Source organism: Aedes albopictus, chromosome 1 (assembly GCF_035046485.1).
Source record: "Aedes albopictus strain Foshan chromosome 1, AalbF5, whole genome shotgun sequence".
Classification (NCBI taxonomy): Eukaryota; Metazoa; Arthropoda; class Insecta; order Diptera; family Culicidae; genus Aedes; species Aedes albopictus.
In genome coordinates this window covers 206,522,412-206,531,245 of record NC_085136.1, presented here as the reverse complement: position 1 = coordinate 206,531,245, position 8,834 = coordinate 206,522,412, and the positions used below count along the sequence as shown (strand labels likewise).

At 39.7% G+C, this 8,834-nt stretch overlaps 1 protein-coding gene across 3 annotated transcripts in view; it reads left to right on the top strand.

The window, feature by feature from the left end:
* Positions 1-691: 691 nt before the first annotated feature.
* Positions 692-8,834, top strand: part of LOC115254112 (shootin-1) — a 52,614-nt gene continuing 44,471 nt past the window's right edge. The window contains exon 1 of one of the 3 annotated variants that reach the window (XM_029867019.2): positions 692-983. The gene's annotated coding sequence lies outside the window, so the exon portion shown is untranslated. Of the gene's footprint in view, positions 1,137-8,834 lie in introns of all 3 variants that reach the window. The other 2 variants (XM_029867018.2, XM_029867017.2) reach the window with 2 other exon arrangements.

The following is an 8,834-nucleotide window of genomic DNA, read 5'->3' as shown; positions in this document are numbered from 1 at the left end:
GCATGTGTTGGCGACACTGCTGGCTTTACTGTGTATTTTTGCAGTTTGTTGAAATTCGTCTACCGAATGGTTGTAATATCACATAAATTAATGAATCTAATGACCGATGCTGTCATCGAAAGTTTTTGAACATACATTTGTTAACTATGGGGCTGTTCATAAACCACGTAGACCAAATTTTGGTCATCTCAGACCAACCCCCCCTCCCCCTCGAAGACTTTCATCCATACAAAAAAATGATTTTTTCATGGAGCGTAGACTTTGGCCAGACCCCCCCCCCCCCCCCCCCCCCCAAAGTCTACGTGGGTTATGATTGGTCCCTATGTAAGTTGATCTGTATGCATATTGACTCTGCCATGCCAAAATATGTATATGATTGCAAGTATAGACCGAGGTAGATTTACTATGTTTGAAATTCACGTTCTTCAGATTGGTTATGTGCAATTCATGGCTCTAAAATTACTTTGCTTCTATCATAACCAATTGTTAATATTTTCTTCTTACAAATCGTTTATGTTTGAGGTATTCTTGCACTACCAATAGGATGAACTGAAACCATTTGAACTTCAATCCGAGTTTTTATGACTTCCAGGTAGATTGCTCAAACTTTTGGATTTCCATCCCACACTAAACAGCTCATATTAGTGTGCGACTTCATCGTGCTTCCCAGCTCGCTGCGCACTTTGACGCCAGCGACTTTAGTTGTAAGTCCGGAGTTGAACCAAACGGTCGTCATTGCGCGTATTCGCGGCTGCTCTGTCTCACGCGAGAAGAGAGCTTCCTTCTTGAAGAGTGTGCCTATGTGTTGTTAAGTGCTCTGCCTGCTGCTGCATTAGATCACAAGGCATTCCTGTATCTATTCCGCCGTGCAGTTGTGTGAGAGTGAATGGATCACTTGATTCCACCGCCAAGGCAGATGTGAAGAATCGTTGTTGCTAGATACACGGGGAAAGAGCCAAGCGAGACAAAACAAACCATCGAAGGTGCAGCGTGAGTCATCCGGTGGTTGCTCGAACGAAGTGGTGTATGATTGTGTATTTGGGTTCATAATTCTTGTACTGGTTGGTTGGGCATCTGGTGAGGAAGTTTCCCGAATCAACATATCGTGATCAGGGCGCAGAGGAGTGCTAAATAGCGTACACACCAAAAAATCGATTGAGGGTTTCAGCAAAATTTTGCTGAATTTTGCCGAGCTGAAGGTTTCAGCAAAAAATTTGCTGAAATTCAGCAAAATTTGCTGAAATTCAGCAAAATTTGCTGAATTGTTCAGTAAACTCTGCTGTTCATCAGTAACGTTTTGCTGAAATTCAGCAAACTTTGCCGAAAGTTCAGCAAAAAAATTTGCTGGACCCTTCAGCTCGGCAAAATTCAGCAAAATATTGCTGAAAGCGTTTAGTGTGATAAGTTCAACGCACTGTATGGTGCGAAGTATTTGAGCAAATTTAACGGTGTCGTGCTCCGTATAAGTGCGAAGGCGTGGTGGTAAATGTATGGTGACATTTCCGAATTTGGATCACGGTGTCGGTGCTAAATGATGACGACGGCTTGCTTGATAAGGGTACCAAGACTTGTGCGAGTGTGACAAAACAGCAGTTAAACCCAAATTGATGATAAAAGTTTCCTGTAGAAGCAATCGAACGGTTATGAGTGAGTGGTTAATTCAACGAAATGCCAATTACTGCATAGGTGCTGTTGAGGCAAACCAGATAACTAATGCAGTCACCAGTTGCATCCCACACAGCTGATTGTAACTGCAGGAGAATACAACGGATGTGGTCAGCAAATATGGTCATTGGCAGGTAGCTGCTTTTTAGTTGAGCACCGGTGAACTGCATCATATGAATTTAAAAACATGCAATTTTGCTAAAAATCGAGCTGATCTAAGAAATTCAGTTGATAATATTCAAAAAGAATCCGTTAACTTGTTATGTGTTTAAAAAGATTCAGGGTGCGGCTCGGGATAACTGATTTGGTTTTCATACCAGAGAAATAAAGTACTGACGATGGAAACTTTACATTGGATTTAGGCGGTATGAGATCTGAGAATAAAATCATTACTTTATTCCTAGAAAATCGTAACAATAGCAAAATTTGACATTTGAAGATCAAATGAGCAGCTGTTGGTTAGATCTTACAAGAGCTAAATTTGGAATAATGATATTTCAAGGGTAAATTTTGGATATTTTTTTTAGATATTTTACCTCTTGAATCGATCAAACCAATTGCCACATTTTGATGCTTGACCTTCTGTCCCTAATCCCCATACGTATTGGGGATTACTAAAAGTATTTAAGCTGGAATTCCCCCAAAAATATTTCTAGAACTGCATATCGTTCGTTTCCCCATGACTTGATCGTCTTACATGATTCCATGGGATTCTATATTCTCTTGAAATTACACCAGAAGTGATTTAATCATTTTTCAGTATGACCCATTTGGGGTTTCTCATAAACTGCCTCTGGGATTCCTCTAGGTGATCTTGTATGATTTTGTTCGGTTATCTTTTCAGACATTTTTCGGGAATTTACCCACTGAAGGAACAAACTCCTCCAGTAGATTCCATGGAAATTCAGATAATCTATCCAGTTTCTTCTGAGAGTCATCCAGGTTTCCCTTACTTATTCCTGTAAGAATTTCTTCTGAGGCTAATTTAGGCTTTTATATGTAATCTGAATTACCGCCAGTCGGGGTGACGTTGGGCCTGAGGGGTAACTTTGGGCCAAAAATCAAGAAAGGTGTTTCATTCAAAATACTAACATTTACTAAAGTGATTATCATAAAGTGGATAGTTTATGGTAAATATAACTTGATCATTCGCTGTAGAAAAAAGTCAGATTTTGTTAATTTTCCATTGATAAAACGTGATGTGAATATCATGGTTAAGCGTACTGTCTAAAATCTTTTTTTTTTAATGCCCAGTACAAAACAGCTGAACATCGGGCATGTAATGAACTGCTGTTTTCTAGGTATCTTGAGTAGTTGTTTTCAGAAGTAATAATAGTTTTCTTGGTTTTTATGCTATTTTGCATGAAAAACATATTAATTCGATATAGTGCAAATAATTCATTTTGGGGGTGAGTTTGGGTTATATAAAGGCAATGGAGTCAGTACGAGAACCCTACAAATGTGAATTAAAACAACTGAGCGTATTCACATTATTTTATGCTTAAAACGGTGTTTGTTTTACAAATAAATATTTATTTTGTCTTTTGAGAATGCTAGTTGGAGTTATATACAGGGGATAGCGGATGTATTGTAATGGATCATTAATCGTTTACAATAAATGTGGTTAAACTTTCATGTTTGTTTGTCTGTGATGTTATTTTAAAGTGACTAGACACCGATAGGTTGTGCGCAAGCATCTGTATATTCACTAGTTTTGGTTTGCAAGCGATAGTTTCTCACATTGAACAATTTTGTTTGAATTTTAGTGTTTGGCCCAATGTCACTCCCTAGAATGGGCGAAATTGGGCCTATTTCAATTAGGCTATATTATTGTCAAAATGAAAGTTGAAGCAATTATACCACAGAGAAACAGACGTAACACTTACCGTCAGTGGGGGTGTCATTGGGCTAAAATTGCATAGTACATCTCTTTAGAGGTCGTTACAACAATATTTTAGCTCTAAATCAATGTTGTATTCGGTAGACACGTTCATTTTTATACTGTTTAGGATTGTTGAAAGTGAAAATGCTTTAACTTTAATTTTGACAATGATATAGCTTTAATGAAATTGGCCCAATTCCACCCCTTCTAGGGGGTGACATTGGGCCAAACACTAAAATTCAAACAAAGCAATTCAATGTGAGATAATATCGCTTGAAAATCGAAACTATCAAATATATAGATACTTGCCCACAACCTATCAGTGTCTAGTCACTTCAAAATAACATCACAGACAAACAAACGTGGCAATTTTATCAAACAATTCAATGTGAGATAATATCGCTTGAAAATCGAAACTATCAAATATATAGATACTTGCCCACAACCTATCAGTGTCTAGTCACTTCAAAATAACATCACAGACAAACAAACGTGGCAATTTTATCACATTCATTGTAAACGATCAGCGTTCCTACACAATATATCCACTATCCCATAAATATAACTCCAACTATCATTCTCAAAAGACGAAAGTAATATTTCTTTATCATCTGCCTAGCAACTGGTATGCGTGAAATTTAATTTTGCATGAATCTAACATTTATTTCCAAAATTTTACACCGAATAATGTGAATACTCTCAGTCGTTTTAATTCACATTTGTAAGGTTCTCGTACTGATTACATTGCTTTTATATGGCCCAAAGTCACCCCCAAAACGAAGTATTTGTACTACAGCTTGAGTAAATAAGTTTTTCATGCAAAATAGCATACAAAACCAAGAAAACTTATTATACTTTTTGAAACAACTACCCAACACACCGAGAAAACAGTAATGCATTACATGTTCGGTTTTCAGCTGTTTTCTGCTGGGCATTTTAAAACAACGATATTGTACAGTACGCCTATCCATAAAATTCACATCAAGTTTTCTTAATAGAAAATTGACTAAATGTGACTTTTTTCTACATCGGATGGTCAACGCAAGTTATATTTACCGTATACCATCCACTTTTTGATAATCACTTTGATAAATTTTAGTATTTTGAGCGAAACATCTTTCTTGATTTTTGGCCCAAAGTTACCCCCCAGGCCCAATGTCACCCCGACTGGCGGTATCAATAATGATCAATGATCAACAAATATCATTAAAAAGCATCGTCATGAAAACGTAATCTCCCAATGCTAAACGTACTGTATTTGGCCGGGCCGCCACTAGATGGTGGTAGTGAGCAAACGTCAAACAGGAGCACAAACGATACCAGCGCCGCGAGTGGTCGATCGACCTACTAATGAATATTTGAATCAACCGTTAAAAAGGTGATCGATGGGAATCAATGAGAGTGTGACGTCTGTTTCTCTGTGATTATGCTTTAAACAATCCTAAACAATATAAAATCGAACGTGTCTACCGAATTCAACATTGATTTAGAGCTAAAATGTTGTTGTAACGACCTACAAAGTGATAGACTATGCCGTTTTGGCCCAATGACACCCCCACTGACGGTAATTCCTTGGGGTCCTTCGAGGGCTTCTCCAAAGATTCATCAAAACAAGAAACTGGAAGTTTCCTTGGAATTCCTTGGAAAGACAATTAAAGGAATTAATCAAGGTAATTTCTCGGAATTTCTCTAGAAAAACTTTTGGCATGACTTCCCTACTTTTTTTTTGCAGAAATTGGACTTCAAAGAGTTCTTCCAGAAAATCTATCAGAAGTTGGATTGGAATTCCCATTAGAAGCTTCACCAAGAATTCCTCCATATGTTTCTGAAGAGATTACTTCAGGAATTCCTTCGTGGATTTGTTTAGGGGGTTCTTCTGGGATACCGTTAGCAAATTTCATGTCAATTGTATACACTGGAAAAACCATTTAGGTAATGAGTCGAGACTGCCTGAATCGACTTTTTACCTAAATGAATTTAAATAGATTTTTAGGTTGCAAAAAAGTTTAATGAGAGTGTTAATAGAAAAGGTTTCAGAGGCGTTTCAAACGGAATCAGGGCGTTTTAGGAGGTTTCAGAAGGCTCTCAAGTGAATTCCAAGGGGGGCGGGGGTTGGTGGTTGGTTTCAGAAATTTTTGGAAGCGTTTTATTGCATTTCAATATGTTTTTGGGTGTTCCAGAAGATTTCTGCGTTCTCAGGCGTTTGAAAGAGTTTCAAGACGTTTTCATGCATGTCAAGGTGTTTCACAGCATTATAGCAGGTTTCAGTAGGGGTTTAATGGGCTTCGCGGGCTCTCAATTGAGGTTCTCCGGATTTTCAGGAGGTTTTAGAGCCGTTTCAAAATTTTGCAGAATCTCAGATAGGTTCAGGAGGTTTAAAAGGCGGTTCAAAGCGTTCCAAGACGTTACAATGCGTTTCAGAACATTTAAGAGGAGTTTCATCGCAAGTAAGTTACACGAGGGTTTCGGAGGGATTTTAAAAGCTATGCGATTCAATGCTCTTCAAAGTGTTTCAAGGCATTTCAGAAGATTTCCGAGGCGTTTAAGGGGCTTCGCAGGCTCTCAGGGTTCGGGGAGTTCAGAGGCGTTTGACATGGGCTTTCTTCAGAAGTCATACCGGAATTATTCAATTTAATTTCTGAAATTCCTTTATTATTTCCTTCTGGTCCTTGCGATCACACGTTGTCGCATCTCGCCCAACACTATACTTAAATCATGTTCCCAGTTCATTGGTGGTGCCACAGCTTTGTAGAATGTAGCCGCTCGATGCCCGCTTTTCCACACTTTCTGTCCAGTCCAACAAAGTTCATGCAACGCCATGATGTCGATTTTTTTTTAAAAAGACACTACACCGTCTTCAACCAGGGGTTGCACAGACTGAACATTCACTAACATTAGGCAACGGACAACACGGAACACCCAGTGGACCAGTAGAGGATTTTCCGTTTGACGAAAAGTTTCCTCCGGCTAGAGCGGGAATCGAACCCTCACTCCGTGGCACTCACAATACGCCTAAACGACTGACGCCGCTAACCGCACGGCCACGAAGCCCACGAATTTGAGGGTATGTAATTCGTTTTAGCTTATCCTGTCGCATCTTGCGAAACCAATTAACTTTCTTTTCCATGTTCCAAGTTTCCAATCGTATTCGCAATGGGGATTTTTATGGGTGGCCATCGTGCCAGTTCTGTTTAGCGTTCCAACCAACACTGGGACGACCACGCTGATGGGACTACCACCTTACATCTAGCTGGGCGAAATGCAGCTTTTCTTATTCGCTGCTTGAGCCGCACGTTCTTGGTGAACAGACGCTCGGGTCGTACCTCCTCAATTTAGCTGAAGTCAGAAGGACAACAGTGCCCAGACTGGCCTACCTGCTAAGTACACAACTCTTGGCTGGCGGTCATTGTCCATCGCTTGACCCGTGGAAGCATGAGGTAGGAACTTGTGAGGTCCAGAGCTATGTCGGACGCTCTCCTTATCGACTCACCGTTTTGCAAACCCTCCACCCCCACCCCCGTTAATATCTTCCAGGAGTTTCTTTTGAGAACTCTAGATATGTTCCCTCTAGGAATCTTCCTAGAGTTTCTTCTTCTGGACGGAGAATTCTGCAGAAATACCAAGAGTAAATAATACTGTAAAAATCTGTAGAGGAATTTAATAGAATCTACAGAAAGCATTCTCGGCAAAGTCTTCAGAAGAACTTTTTGGGTAGGTAGCAAAGTACTTATTTCACAACATCAATATAACTATTTTTACAACGTGTAGCAATAAACTGTGAAAAGTGATCCAAAACTACTTTGTAATTATTTTTTTCCTCGTTTAATCGTGCGCTTTCCTTTTCAATCAATTTCGAGGCAAAAATCCCTCTAAAGTGCAATGAAGGCCAGTGTGACACACCAGCATAAAAAGCAGCATAACCTGTTATCTCGTCCGGTCCAGAGAAAAAAAAATGTTCCACCTTATCCAGAAGAAAATTTCACCGGAACAACAAGTACCTGTATACCGTGCTGCCCGCAGATTGTGCGTTTTGAGCCGCAGGTTTAAGCTTGTGCTGCACAAAGTGCACTACACAGGCGGGTTTTTTAAATGAACCAAAACGTAGGTAGTCCATGTGCACAGGCTAGGAATGATGGTCCCAGCGAGAAAGGTTTTTGAACTCTCCACCACCACCACCACCGGTAGGAAACAGGAAGGGAAAAATCTGCAAACAATGCAAAACATACCGCGGAACCATGGTGAAGAAAGGTGTTTAGCTCCGATCTAGTGGTTAGGGAAAGCTAGCACAAAATGCACCCGCAAAGAAAAATTAAAATGGCAATGCAGAGCGTAACCTTCTTTGAAAAAAAAAATACCAAATAATTTATGAACTTGCAGCACTACATACATACCACTTCACTGATTCATAGAATCATAGAGCCTCAATAAACGTAACCACACGGATAGAGGTGAAATACTAACGATCATAACATGATATTGGTGTGATTGATTAAAAACATAAAATATCTGAAAATAATACAAAAAAAAATGTTCCTGAACATCTGTACAAGATCAAAATTTGATATGTCAAGATCAATCGCTGCTATTGGTTAGATCTTACAAGATCTAAATATGATCTGATGACGATGTTCCAGGAATAAATTTTAGATATTATTTTTAGATCTAATGAATCAAACCAATATCACGTTTTGATCTCAATATCAAAATATGCTATTATTGAGCTCTTTTACTCTACCCGGGTAGGGGCTAGCTAACTATTTTCAATGCATAAAGTTATAGAGCCTAACATTGGTGTAGCCGACCACGTCCATAGGGTCATCGGGGAAGCATTAAAATATTAGTCTGCCAGTCATTGTTACTAGAGGCCAAAGAATCCTCTGCATCTCAACGTTGTCTTGGGAAGGGTGGTAGGTAATGGTGTGAATAAGAGTTGTTTGACGCGACATTTGAACATTTTGAACCACTTCCCTCTACACAACGAGCAATGGAGCGTACCTTATAATTTCGTGACCGTTGATCGTCGTCGGTCCAGCTTTTCCTCTCACTTGATTATTGTCTTGATTTATGTGATGGTGATGGTCGGCGGCGGCCGCGGTGGTCCCCGCTTTCATTCATGGAGCACAGCATCTCACCGTAATAGTAGGTATATGTTGGATGGATAAGTTCTTCTTTTGTGGACACCGTTCGTGTTTCTTGTTTTAACCGCTCGCTTGTTCCGCAGGGCAGCTTCATTTCACTTTTCGATCACCGGTCATTCCGCAGACGGTGGTGCGCGCAAGTGAACTTG